The sequence below is a fragment of the Schistocerca piceifrons genome, chromosome 7, assembly GCF_021461385.2.
Source record: "Schistocerca piceifrons isolate TAMUIC-IGC-003096 chromosome 7, iqSchPice1.1, whole genome shotgun sequence".
Lineage (NCBI taxonomy): Eukaryota > Metazoa > Arthropoda > Insecta > Orthoptera > Acrididae > Schistocerca > Schistocerca piceifrons.
The window spans coordinates 299270657-299286342 of record NC_060144.1 but is presented as its reverse complement, the minus strand read 5'-3'; positions in this window follow the sequence as shown (position 1 = coordinate 299286342).

Genomic DNA, 15686 nt, shown 5'->3' with positions numbered 1-15686 from the left:
CGTTCTTCCCGCGAACCATACGCGACTGGAACAGGAAAGGGAGGTAATGACAGTGGCACGTAAAGTGCCCTCCGCCACACACCGTTGGGTGGCTTGCGGAGTATAAATGTAAATGTAGATGTAGATATGCAGTCTGATATAGGACACGAAGGACATATTTGTCAAAGGAACTAAAATTCAGATAGATGAAGTAAAAATTTTAAGGTATTTCTTACATGATATTCAACAGCCGTTAAGTACCTGAAAAAGCGAATTGTAGCCATTAGCTGTTTTTGTTCGAGGCTCAGTATCTACCAGTTTCGGTCGTGAACCGTCTCCGCAGGATGTAAGGCAAAAAGAGATAAGGTAAGCGCATAAACCACTTTCTTTTCTATCAGGCGGAAAACAAAATGATATTTCTATTTACCTGATATGTTTTGCCTTTATCCCGTGAAGATGGTCCATAACCGAAGCTGGTACATACCGAGGTTCAAGTAAGCTGATGGTTAAAATGCCTTTTCTAAAATAAAAACTGGTCGTTTGCTATTAACGTTCTGTTTTTGCTGTCAGGAGATAGTGTGAGCATCAACAAAAATATAACAATGGTAATGGAATGCAGTCGGATGAAGCCACGTGATAATGCGAAAATTAAGAAATGAAACAAAAAAGTAGACTTCTGGTTATTTGAGCAGCTATCTAGCTAACGATGGCTGAATTAAGGTTACATGTAAAAGAGAAATACTTTAAAAGCTAATGTAGATTTAGGTGTTAGGAACCCTTTCCTGAAAGTACACTGATGAACTAGCACACTGCGACCAGTACCGAAACCGAAACTGAATATTGCTTGGTGGCGCGCAGTCACGCGGTAAGGAAAGTACACTACTGGCCATTAAAATTGCTACACCAAGAAGAAATGCAGATGATATACGGATATTCATTGAACAAATATATTATACTAGAACTGACATGTGATCACATTTTCACGTAATGTGGCCGCATAGATCCTGAGAAATCAGTACCCCGAACAACCACCTCTGACCGTAATAACGGCCTTGATACGCCTGGGCATTGAGTCAAACACAGCTTGGATGGCGTGTACACGTACAGCTGCCCATGCAGCTACAACACGATACCACAGTTCATCAAGAGTAGTGACTGGCGTATTGCGACGAGCCAGTTGCTCGGCCACCATTGACCAGACGTTTTCAATTGGTGAGAGATCTGGATAATGTGCTGGCCTGGGCAGCAGTCGAACATTTTTGTATCCAGAAAGGCCCGACAGGACCTGCAACATGCGTTCGTGCATTATCCTGCTGAAATGTAGGGTTTCGTAGGGATCGAATGGAGGGTAGAGTCACGGGTCGTAACACATCTGAAATGTAACGTCCACTGTTCAAAGTGCCGACAATGCGAAGAAGAGGTGACCAGACGTGTAACCAATGGCACCCCATACCATCACGCCGGGTGATACACCAGTATGGCGATGACGAATACAAGCTTCCAATGTGCGTTCACCGTGATGTCGCCAAACACGGATGCGACCATCACTATGCTGTAAACAGAACCTGGATTCATCCGAAAAAATGACGTTTTGCCATTCGTGCACCCAGGTTCGTCTATGAGTACACCATCGCAGGAGCTCCTGTCTGTGATGCAGCGTCAAGGGTAACTGCAGCCATGGTCTCCGAGCTGATAGTCCATGCTGGTGCAAACATCATCGAACTGTTTGTGCAGATGGTTGTTGTCTTGTAAACGTCCCCATCTGTTGACTCAGGGATCGAGACGTAGCTGCACGATCCGTTACAACCATGCGTATAAGATTCCTGTCATCTCGACTGCTAGTGATACGAGGCCGTTGGGATCCAGCACGGCGTTCCGTATTACCCTCCTGAACCCACCGATTCCATATTCTGCTAACAGTCATTGGATCTCGACCAACGCGAGCAGCAATGTCGCGATATAATAAACCGCAATCCGACCTTTATCAGAGTCGGAAACATGATGGTATGCATTTCTCCTCCTTACACGAGGCACCACAACAACGTTTCACCAGGCAACGCCGGTCAACTGCTGTTTGTGTATGAGAAATCGGTTGGAAACTTTCCTCATGTCAGCACGTTGTAGTTGTCGCCACCGGCGCCAACCTTATGTGAATCCTCTGAAAAGCTAATCATTTGCATATCACAGTATCTTCTTCCTGTCGGTTAGATTTCGCGTCTTTAGCACGTCATCTTCGTGGAGTAGCAATTTTAATGCCCAGTAGTGTATTTGGGAGCTACTTTAACACTTGAGATTAATAATTGTTACTGATTATTATATTCTTATTTTACTATCCGACGAATTTGCTCTGGTGTCCGCCTTACATGTGCTACGGTGACAAACCATAGTATTAAACACGAAAACAGAAATTTATCAGTTTATCCGCCCTGGTAAATGACTTTCTTATTAAATAACATTTTATTAAAGTGACATAAAGAGCTGTTGACAGTTTTGTTTGCTGCAGATTGTAACGATTTAATTGGCAAACAAAAGAGCTGGCAGTGCACTCTATATTTAGGTTAAATTCAACAGTCGAGATCGCAATGATTTTTGTTTATTTACCAGATTGAGCTGATGTTAAAGTCATCTTCAAAATTTTTGGCCGCCTATTGATGTTGCAGGTGGCTCCTCGATTTTCTCGTGATACCACGATCGTAGACAGTGTACGAGAAGCCACCAGCACTAGTCAAAGGGCGCAAAAAATTATGAAGAAAGATTTCACATAAGCCGAAACCGGTAAATAAACAAATATTATTGCCATCCGGACTGTTGATTTCAACCGAAATGTAGCACCATATCGCTGCACTCCATAGACAATGATGTCTAAATTTATGAAGTGAAATATGTCACTTTTTCAAAAACGTAAAGAAGAACTGCCGGTACTTCACTGTATCTTTTAGTTTTTGGAACACTTCAGTGTAAATCCCCCACTCATTTACACGTTCAAATGAGCTTCAGCTTTCTATTACCTCATATCGTTGAACGATATTTGGATGCTCTATAATGAGACCTGAAGGGGAAATCTGCAGAATGTAAAAGTCGAAACAAGTAGTACGTGGAACTGCATTTTGACTAATGTGGCTTTAAGAACTTCTTACCTTCTATGTGTATTATCAGAAAATACGCAGTCATCTCATAACTCTTCTGCACCAGAACTCACCCTGAAAAAAAGGAAAAAAAAGGAAGAGTTAGATTCCGCCACATCGCATTTCACAGTAAATATACATTTTGTACACATTGCAAATGAAAAATATGGTAATCAAATCAGAACATTACAGGCGACATTGTATCGACTAAAATTTCACCGAAGTTCCCATAGGAGTAGTCAACACACCAAGATCTCTGGGCGAGCAGACGGCCACATTTACACCTCAAGAAGGGCAATTCGTTTCGTCAGTGAACAAAGAGGGCAATCTAGTCTTTAACCAGTGTGCAATCTGATGATTGTCACTCATCACCTTGTTTGTAATGTCCCAAAATGAAAACGGCTCCGATATTTACCAAGCAAAAACTTTGAGGATCGGTGGCGAGTCGTGCCTGGATAGTCCTCTGGGTAAGAACATGGCTCGTGAAAGAAAGGGGTTCCGGCTCTAGTCTCGGACCAGCACATGGTTTTAATCTTTAAGGAAAATTTCTTTTTATCTTTTAAACACACTGTCTTTACGTTTCATTATTAAGAACACAGCGTCCCACAGTACGTGCATCAGCTGCCTTGCTCTAGCGCTGCTTCTGTGAAGCAGCGTATTATCTTACATTAATGGCATTACATTGCAGTTTAGCATAATCGATTTAATATTCAAAATTCGGCAAACTGAAAGGGTCTGGGATGAGATAAAATTACTTTGAAGCATGTTAAATACGCCCAACAAAATCTTAATATTAGGGTTCTAAATTTTATAAATCTATGGCGGAAGAATGGCAGTGTTCCAGAACGTTGGCGGAGCTGAGTAGTCTTACTCAGAGAGACCCGAACCACTGCACTAACTATTGAAGTATAAGCATACTAACTGTGGGTATAAGATACAGGCCAAGATATTTTTCCGAAGATGAAATGCTTTAACAGAGATTAAAATTGTTTTATACAGGGAGGTTCATGTATGGATTAGTTTTCTCTATAAACCAGATAATAGAAATCATAGAGACTTTGTTGTGAGATCTAAGTTAAGCGGAATTTTAGGAGGGGATGGCATTCCTCAGCATTTAATAAGGTCAACTTCAGAGTTTTCATGCCGTTAACAATTTGAAGATGCGTGTCGGTTCAGTAACTGGTGCGGGAATGAGAAGAATAACACAAGAAATCCAAAAAGTGTGTCCATTATGCCCACACTTATGCACGTAGATATGAAATTGTCAATAAACGGCGAACGAAAATGGGAGATTCCTACTCACCGAATTGTGCAGTATTTAACTCACTACATTTTGCAAGTGACCAGGTTACACTGATGGGTACAGAAGACAATCTACAACGAGCCGTATGGTCCTTACATATACTGCTAAAACAATATAATCTAACCATGTACGGAAAGAAAGCTGAAGGTATAGTCTTTTGTGAATAAGAACATCTTAAAGCTTATAGTAATGATCCTGGAAAGAAAGTAGTAAGAGTAAGCTGCTACACATGTTAGGTACGATTAAGAGAACGCTCCTTAACTAAATCAGGAAAGAGACACCAGTTAAATTCTGTGATACTATGACTGTACCTTTACTGCTTCATGGATCGGAAGTATGAACCTCCAGAAAAAACAATTACAGAGAACTGAATCGGCAGAAATGAGTAATAAAACCTTTGTCAGGATGACACACACACACACACACACACACACACACACACACACACACACACACACACACACACACAAGCGCAATGACCCCCGAGAGTCAGCTGTTTTATAGTCTCAGATTCACAACACTAGACTTTCCTTCGGAAAATGTCAAATTTTGATCGATTGCCAATACATTTCAGAATAAAAATGTACGGGACGATCCACATAACCCAGTCACTACGAATAGGCCTATATCGTAAGTTAAATTCCCAGGAAATGATATACGAAAAAGGACAATCTGTTGTGTTGGTAACACTCTTTTTTATCTACCGAAGTGTTGAGTATCTATTTTTCTTAATAGAACAATATACTGTTTTTAACAGTATTCGAAACCTCTTGGAAAGATCACTGATCAGCCAGAACATTATGACCACCTACCTAATAGCCTTTATGTCCACATTTGGCACGGATAACAGCGGCGACGGATCGTGGCATGGAGGTCATGAGGCCTTAGTAGGTCACGGAGGAAGTTGGCACCACATCTGCACACACACCAGTCACCTAATTCCAGTAAATTTCCGGGAAGATGGGGGCTAAACTCTGATGCTACGTTAATTCACATCCCAGATGTGTTTGATTGAGTTAAGGGCCAGCACAAAAGCTGGAACTCGCTTCTGTTTTCCTCGAACCACTCCATCACACTTCTGGCCTTGTGACACGGAGCATTTCCTGTTGGAAAATGCCACTGCCGTCGGGAAACATGAAGGGGTGTACGTGGTCTGCAGTCAGTGTACGATACCCCTTGACCGTCAGAGTGTCTTGCTCTACAGGACCCATGGATTCCCAAGTGAATGTTCGCCAGAGTATAATGGAGCCGCCACAATCTTGTCTGCGTCCCGCAGTACAGGTGTCAAAGAGCTATTACCGTCGGAGACGACGGATTCATGCACTCCCATCGGCATGATGCTGAAAAAGGTCTATGGATTCGTCAGACCATGCAACGCTCTGTCACTGCGACAACGTCCAGCACTGATGGTTAAATTGACCATATCAGTCGTGGTTGCTGATGTCGTGGTGTTAACATCGGTACAAGCAAGGGCCATCCGCTGCGGACGCCCATCGTTAGGTGTTCGGTGCACTGCGTATTCAGACAGACTTGTACTCTACCCAGCATTAAAGTCTGATATTGGTTCCACCACAGTTCCCCACATGAACAGTCCTACCAGTTTGTCCAACCTATGACGTCCAACTTCTGAAATGAGGGGTGGCCGCCCAACCCTACGACGTCTACACGTGGTTTCACCTTGGTTTCGCCTCGTGCTGAAGACTCCTCGAACACCCAAGTCGTGCAATTTCGGGAATTCTCGTGCCGAGCCTTCGGGCCATCACTATCCGCCCTTGGTCAAACACATTGAGATCGCACGCCAGCCGGCCGTTGTGGCCGAGCGGTTCTAGGCGCTTAAGTCTGGAGCCGCGCCCCTGCTACGGTCACAGGTTCGAATCCTGCCTCGGGCATGGATGTGTGTGAGGGTTCAAATGGCTCTGAGCACTATGCGACTTCTGAGGTCATCAGTCGTCTAGAACTTAGAACTAATTAAACCTAACTAACCTAATGGCATGACACACATCCATGCCCGAGGCAGGATTCGAACCTGCGACCGTAGCGCTCGCTCGGCTCCAGACTGTAGCGCCTAGAACCGCACGGCCACTCCGGCCGGCGTGTGTGATGTCCTTAGGTTAGTTAGATTTAAGTACTTTCTAAGTCTAGGCGACTGATAACCTCAGATGTTAATTCCCACAGTGCTTAGAGCCATTTGAACCATCGCACGCCTTCCCCATTCTACACATGGACAACACGCTCACTAGTGCTACATCTACCATGCGTGTGTCAGACTATCAATCATTCCTCGCCAGGTGACGCTACTACTGCCTGAACAAGTTTATATCGATAGTAGGTCGGCGGTCATAATGTTCTGCTTGATCAGTGTATGCTCCGTGGTAGAAAATTAATGTCTGCAGTGAAATTTCTCTATATATCTCGTGCAGTTTTGTAATCACGAGTACCGAGTTAGGAGTCAAGGCGCTGCTTCTCCTCCGTTAAAGGCTTAAACATTCCTGAATAGGGCTCTGCCTGATGCCAGAAATGATGCGTTGCTGACGAGTGTGTGTTACGTGATTCACTGAAAGATCACTCAGAACTGAGGAGATGGAAGATCGATCCAAAGTAAGTTGTCAGAAAGGTAAGTGGGCATTAGTAAGGAAGGAGACTCATACCTAGAAAACCTGTTGCTCGAAACGTAGATGACGGAGATTTGCAATCCGGAAGTTTGTAGACTATTAAAATGTTGTGCTGGTGGTATTTATTTTTTAACCATCTAATAGCGAGGAATCTTCACGGCGTAAATATTCAGCATCATCACGAAATGAGCCCCCTCACGGGGTTATTACTCCCAACAAGTAGCGTCAACACCTGCGAGCAGGAAAGGCACACCACTTTTTCTGAGGTGCTCGAGGAACCGTTGTCGGTGCTAATTCCCCAGCCACCTCTCGCGACTTCCTGCTCAGGCGAAGCGGAGGAAAGAGAAGGAGCCGATCAGCGGGAAACGCCGTAGTCCGCTAATGGCAGTTATTAGCGCCGCAAGCGGGCCCCCGCGTAATTACAAAGGATAGGCGGACGCCTCCCAGCATGGCGGCCCGACACGCGACCGTCTCGTCCGTGGCTCTCATCGCCCCTACGCCGCTGTCACCGAACGCGACCGAACACCGGCAGCGCCACAGTCGTGATCGCAAGTTATTCGATTATCTCTACTGTCGTTAACTTATCGTTAGGGAGAGATGGAACGATAAGAGAGGACTAGCAGGTGGAACGTTCCAACCGCAAATCGCGATTCTAGCGTTCCGAATTACGGTTCAGGTAATTTGCTAAAGCCAGACCATCCTACCCCCTCCTTTCTACCGTATCTCGTCGACCTAACGTGACTCAGTTCATAACCTGAGCCTGTGATGGCACTTTAACACTCGTAGAAAACGATATTATCAATTTTTACATTGTGTTTCTGATCATGTACCGCACCGCTGGTGATCTCGTAAAAAAGCACTGCAGCTGCTCTTCTTTCGCCACTGAATTGAATTTTTTGTTTTTAATCAAATTTTCGACTTATTTTTTCACATATTTTCAGCAGTCTACAAAGGAAATAAAAGAAATTATTTTCTCAACCATAATTATTTCGTTACAGATGCAAAATACTAACGAAGAAATGAAAAACTGCTGGAAGCCTACCTCGGTTTTGAAGAGTCCGGAGATATGTAAGAATGCGCGAGACAGTGTTGACTCTTCGTCTCAACTAAGAAGACAGGTTGAAGAAAGAAAAAACTTACTTATATGCTACTTACAGATTTAGGGACATCTTTTGGTAGCGTTGATATGATACTCTAATTCTGGAGATACCGCATGTACAATACATAGAACGAAAGAGTATCTGCTTCTTGTACACAATCCAGACTCCACTTGTAGGGCTCAAAGAACACGAAATGAAAGCTACAGTTCAAAAGGGAGGGAGACAGGTTTCTGGTCAGTCCCCAGTGTCACTGAACCTATATATTGTGGAAGCTGAGAAATAAACGAAAGATACATTTGGAAAGAGATTTACAGTTATGGGAGAAGAAATAATTTAGCCGTTTGCCAGTTACTTGTATTTCTGTCAGAGACGACTAAAAGAGTTGGAAGAGTCGTTGAAAAGATTGGATTTGAGCCGTGGCAGCTCATTTCACTATTATAAATTTCCTTTACTTTACACCTGTGGTCACAATTTTTTTTGTCATCAGACTACCGGTTTCGGTCTATAATGACCATCTTCGGATCTGTTCTATAACCTATAGCAGGGGGCGCGGTTGACTCCCTTGATGTTTATCGCTGCCTCGCCCAGTCTTCAAAAACGGCCGCTAGAGTAGCATCTACAGAGAGAGGCGCCCGAAGAGGGCGGCGCAGGCAGTTGACGGGTAGTTTTCGCACAGCGTGCAGCCGGTGGCAGCAACAACGCTTGGAGCGACGCACATGGGCTGTGGATCGGTTCGTCTTTGCCTGATCGTCGTTCACTCTTCTTCGCCAGGACTGGGCAGGAGGCCAAGGTTTGGTTAACTTAACGTTGTGCGCAATCAGTTGTTCAACTCTGTGTAGCGATTTCCCGCTCCGCAAGCTGCTTGAACAGATGTTCGTGTTTATGTTCATTCTCATGCACGTCTTGTTTTCTTGGCTCTGTAATTTTAGGAATAGTGTATTGCCCTGTATGATTTTGTAGTAACTTGTCTTAATCTGCTGGCCAGAATTCTTTAGTTTTAAAATTGTTGTACAAGAAAACCTCCTGTTTCAAGGTTTTTTCACGAAATTTTAGAAGCTGCTGGGCTCTGGTATCACTGCATTCCAGCCCTTGTTGTGAGCTACAGCCGGCCGCGGTGGCCGAGCGGTTCTAGGCGCTTCAGTCCGGAACCCCGCGATTGCTACGGTCGCAGGTTCGAATCCTGCCTCGGGCATGAATGTGTGTGATTTCCTTAGGTTAGTTAGGTTTAAGTAGTTATAAGTTCTAGGGGACTGATGACCTCAGATGTTAAGTCCCAAAGTGCTCAGAGCCATTTGAACCATTTTTTTGTGAGCTACAGTGAATGGTAAGACCTGAGCGAGTTGTTTATTATATCCCTTGCTGGATAAGAAAATTACAGTTTCCTTTCTGTAGTTATCTGTTAGCGAAGCTTATTTCCTAGGGCGTACGAACTTATTGGGAACGTTCTATAGGTGCATCATGGTTAAACTATAATTTTGCTTGTAGTATAATCTAGTCACTTATCCTCATGTCGGCGGCTTCTCGCTGCGTGGGCCTGACTTTCTTGAGGCGGTGTGCACGGCTCTCTAGCATTTCCTAGGGCGAGTTGACATTCGCTTGCAATCACGCATCCTGGCTATCTGTGCTTAAGCCGAGTATCTTATGTGACTTGCACTGTAAATGAAATTTTGCTGTCTGCCAAGAAGCCTTTGATTAACTGGCGTCATAGAAGAAGTTTTCCCTTCAATGTTTAATACATATTGTAACCTTGTCCTAAGTATATTGTAAATCTTTTGATGTTTATCTTTACTGGTCTGCCTAATGCTTTGAAGAGATTTAACTAGAATTATTTTAATTAGCTGATTAATTTAACAATTTTAAAAAGGCCTATATTGTGAAGATCTTATTTCTTGACCTGGTAATTCACCGACTTTCTTGTGTGATTCCAAGATTTTCCCGGTGTCTTATATGTTCATCCTCTTCACAGGTATTCTGACGGATACAATCGTCTTCACTACCCAATACGTCGGCGATCCATTTGATAACAATCTTCAGGCGCGATCGCTGAGTAGACAGTCACGTCCAAACTGAATGAAGATCAGAAACGGCGGCTTCTTTATAACCCGGTTCCAGGCCTGTACCCCCTGCTAAGCGAAGAATTGCAGTGCCGCCGGCGGTAGAAACTGACAAAAGTGATAAATCGCAAACTAAGATGTAGCGAGTCGAAAACCAGACCGTTGTTTTTTAACAGATAAAATAGGGTCCCACACCTTGCTTAAACGAAAACCTTTATCTCTATTAATAATGTTATCAGATAATCGTATTTCGATGGATTCCTTGAGGACACAATCCCAGTAACGAGAAGCCGGAACAATAATTTGCGTCTCTTTAAAAGACATGTTATTCCCTTCATTGAGACAATGTTCGGCGACTGTAGATTTTTCAGGCTGGAGCAAACGTATGTGACGCTGATGTTCCACACATCGGTTATGAACAGTGTGAACAGTCCATCCAATACAGGCCTTTCCACAATGACAGAGTTTTATAAACTCCAGGCTTTCTCAATCCGAAATCATCTTTAACAGATCCAAACAGGGCTCTAGTCTTGGCCAAAGGCAAAAGAACTCTTTTAATATCATATTTTCTGAGAATTTTGGAAATTTTTGAAGAAATACTTCCGGCACCGATTCACTTGATGGTCCATCAAATTTTCGATGCAAATTGAAAAAGATGGGGAATTACTTTTTTCGGATGTCTTACCCTCCGCCATTTCTGGAGCACTGTCTCATCTCCGGCTAAACGAGCAACCATCGTCTACATGCTCTGTTCTTCACCCACTTCCGTCTACGCCGACAGCCTTTGTACCTCGACTGGTCCAGTCGCCCTCGTCTCGCCGGTTAGCGTTCAGCCATACAGACACGTTTTCCTTACCTTTTTCTATCATACGCTCCATAGACTGACATGTGAACTACACAAAGGACAGTTCAAATTATATTCAGAATGAGCGACTATAAGAAGTACACGACAACTGACGTTCGGATGAAATTGCTCGGTGAAACATGGCGTGAACTTAGACAATAGCCTACGCTACTGGTCAATATGTTACCAAAATCTATATGTGGCACTGATATGCACTGGCTTCACCGACTTGAAATCAAATGATCACCTTTCTAACTAACCTAACCCTCGGGCTACGCTACAGATCAGTCTGTCACCAGAACAAAATCGGCCGATGTCAACTGAACGCTAGCTGTACCGCACTTATTTTAGAGACTCATTGTTTAATACTCGCGTTGAAACATACCACAACGGGCGGAAACCTGTGGGTCAAAGATGGCATGAATTGCAAAGATTGTAGAGAGTTACCGGTGCACACGTAAGGTAGTAACAACAGGTTTACAAATAACGATACATAAGATTTTTGAACAACGTATCATTATTATTACACTGGTCTCAAAGAAAAACGTTGAGGACATTGTTAGCAATTAGCAAAATGGCTCTGAGCACTATGGGACTTAACATCTATGGTCATCAGTCCCCTAGAACGTAGAACTACTTAAACCTAACTAAGCTAAGGACATCACACACATCCATGCCCGAGGCAGGATTCGAACCTGCGACCGTAGCAAGCAATTAGCAGTACTGCGAAAAACTACGAGGTCAGTGGCTCATTAATTACGTTGCTGAAAGTTATTTTGATCCTCAATAAATACATTTTTATTGTTTTGACATGTTACGTAAACCTTGTTGTCCGTAATTCCACCGATAAAGCACAAATCCCCCACACCATATGCACTCAAGTAGCCTCAGACAAATAGGGAATCTTCTCCACGTTTAACTGAGGCTGTAATACTTCTCTCTACAAGTTCAGAATTCTTTTTTCTCCACATTGATACTTGCCCATTTGACTTAAACATTTCAGATCAACCATTGTCAACACAAAATTCTGCTGAAAGTCAAACCGATCTCATTTATGTTCTCTTGCAAATGCAACTCACTTCCTTCTGTTGATTTCACAGGCTATTTGGCCCCTACAGACAACTTCATAAAGCAAATTTCTTACTGTCTGTGCTGAAACAGACTTTCCTGTATGCATTTGAATAAAGCAACAAATTTTGAAGCGCTTAGTTTTGGACTTTCCTTTACTTCTTTGATAGATGTCGTTTTTACATCTTGGAACTAAATTGCAAGACGACCGCTTCATGATTGGTTTTCGTACATATTGTTCAGATTAACTCTGTATATAATAGTCTTCACTGTAATGATAGTTCTGCCAATGATTTCTCCGGTTTCTTGAAAGGCTTTCCCTTCCGAAACAACCTGATCCAGATTCCTCTCTCTTTTTTATACACTCCTCGAAATTGAAATAAGAACACCGTGAATTCATTGTCCCAGGAAGGGGAAACTTTATTGACACATTCCTGGGGTCAGATACATCACATGATCACACTGACAGAACCACAGGCACATAGACACAGGCAACAGAGCATGCACAATGTCGGCACTAGTACAGTGTATATCCACCTTTCGCAGCAATGCAGGCTGCTATTCTCCCATGGAGACGATCGTAGAGATGCTGGATGTAGTCCTGTGGAACGGCTTGCCATGCCATTTCCACCTGGCGCCTCAGTTGGACCAGCGTTCGTGCTGGACGTGCAGACCGCGTGAGACGACGCTTCATCCAGTCCCAAACATGCTCAATGGGGGACAGATCCGGAGATCTTGCTGGCCAGGGTAGTTGACTTACACCTTCTAGAGCACGTTGGGTGGCACGGGATACATGCGGACGTGCATTGTCCTGTTGGAACAGCAAGTTCCCTTGCCGGTCTAGGAATGGTAGAACGATGGGTTCGATGACGGTTTGGATGTACCGTGCACTATTCAGTGTCCCCTCGACGATCACCAGTGGTGTACGGCCAGTGTAGGAGATCGCTCCCCACACCATGATGCCGGGTGTTGGCCCTGTGTGCCTCGGTCGTATGCAGTCCTGATTGTGGCGCTCACCTGCACGGCGCCAAACACGCATACGACCATCATTGGCACCAAGGCAGAAGCGACTCTCATCGCTGAAGACGACACGTCTCCATTCGTCCCTCCATTCACGCCTGTCGCGACACCACTGGAGGCGGGCTGCACGATGTTGGGGCGTGAGCGGAAGACGGCCTAACGGTGTGCGGGACCGTAGCCCAGCTTCATGGAGACGGTTACGAATGGTCCTCGCCGATACCCCAGGAGCAACAGTGTCCCTAATTTGCTGGGAAGTGGCGGTGCGGTCCCCTACGGCACTTTGTAGGATCCTACGGTCTTGGCGTGCATCCGTGCGTCGCTGCGGTCCGGTCCCAGGTCGACGGGCACGTGCACCTTCCGCCGACCACTGGCGACAACATCGATGTACTGTGGAGACCTCACGCCCCACGTGTTGAGCAATTCGGCGGTACGTCCACCCGGCCTCCCGCATGCCCACTATACGCCCTCGCTCAAAGTCCGTCAACTGCACATACGGTTCACGTCCACGCTGTCGCGGCATGCTACCAGTGTTAAAGACTGCGATGGAGCTCCGTATGCCACGGCAAACTGGCTGACACTGACGGCGGCGGTGCACAAATGCTGCGCAGCTAGCGCCATTCCTGGTGTGTCCGCTGTGCCGTGCGTATGATCATTGCTTGTACAGCCCTCTCGCAGTGTCCGGAGCAACTATGGTGGCTCTGACACACCGGTGTCAATGTGTTCTTTTTTCCATTTCCAGGAGTGTAGTTTCGCGACGCGTTTGACTTACAATACCTAAATACCACGCATTGGCTTTGAAAACAGACGGAAAACAACTACATAAGGAAAGAGAGAGAGAGAGAGGTGTGTGCGTCAGTGCAGGAGCATACCTGGGATCTTATTTACTAGTGGAATACTTTTGACAACTGGGGCGCGATTTTAAATAATTTGGATTTCTTCACAACTTAAGTAATATACCCTTTTTCTCTGGTCATCAGTCTTCTGACTAGATTGATGCGGCCTGCCACGAATTCCTCGCTTGTGCCAACGTCTTTGTCCCACTGTAGCACTTAACAACCTACGTCCTCAATTATTTGCTGTATATATTTCAATTTCTGTCTTCCTCTACAGTTTTTGCCCTCCATACCTCCCTCTACTACCAAGGAAGTCATTCCCTGATCTCTTAACAGATGTCCTATCATTTTGTCCCTTCTTCTTGTCAGTGTTTTCCACATATTCCTTTCCTCTCCGATTCTGCGCAGAACCCCCTCACCATTCCTTAACTTATCAGTACATCTAATTTTCAACATTCGCCTGTAGCACCTCATCTCAAATGCTTCGATTCTCTAATGTACCGCTTTTCCCACAGTCCATGTTTCACTTCCAAACAACGCTCTGCATCACACGTACATTCTCAGAAATTTCTTCCGCAAATTAAGGCCTATGTTTGACTCTAATAGACTTCTCTTGGCCATAAATGCCCTTTTTGCCAGTGCTAGTCTGCTTTTAATGTCCTCCTTGCTCCGTCCGTCATTGATTATTATGCTGCCCAGTGTGACTTCCCCCTCCGCCACGCGCTGGTGTTGTCGACGCCGTGACGCCGTGGAGCTGTTACTGCTACAGCTCGGTCGGTGTAGTCGAGGCGCGATGCGCGATGATGGATGTCTCTGTCGGTTAACGAGAGACAAGATCTGAAAAAGCTCTTAAGAAATCGTTCCTCGCGTAATGATTAAAGTTTGATTGTGAGTCCGCACAGTTTCCTTGCGAGTATTAATGCGAACTGCGCACTCTGTCTCTTATGGTTTGAAGTTGAATTATTATGTGCTCGGTTAACACTTAAGTGCAGTAATTGACGAATCTTCCCTCATGCGCATCGTCCACATCACCAAAAGCGAGGAAAAAGTTCAATTGTAGATCGTATTGGTCGTTGTTTGTTTGTTTGTTCGTTGCTAAGTACAATTGTTCGCTCGATATGACGTGAGATCCACAGACACTCTTTAACAATGTCTTAATTATCTTGCGTCGTAATATTATGTGTGTCCCAAACCTTCCTTGTCACAACTAACAGTCCACGAATTTACTTCCAAGTTAAATAGTCACTGTTCATAACTTTTGATGAGCAATTACCAAATATTCATAGAACTTTTGATGAACAATTTTATTGTTCCTTTTCGCTAAATACTTTATAAACAACACACCATACGCACACACGGTTAATTAGCACTGGCAAGTTCTGTTAGTTTCAAATATTGTGAAATTACGACAGCTTTAACCCTCGGCGTGATTGTATCTTCCTCATGTATTCGTGCCAATGTCTCCTACTCGAGACTAAACGTGTATTATAGTCTTTTGAAACTTTGTCTATTCCTTTCTATAAGTTCACTTATATGAATGTTGAGTCCAATATTGCCAATTTCCGTTAATTAAGTCGAACAACTCGGTACACACAGTCAGCATACTATCTCGGTTCAAGTCTCCAGTCTGAATATCAGTTCACAAAATCCGTGCGTCTACGACACGCAACAACGACACTTGAAAGTAAAACAATCTCGTCGCTCTCCTTTCGCTCAACTATGGTAAGAGCTGCTCTAGTATGACTTGA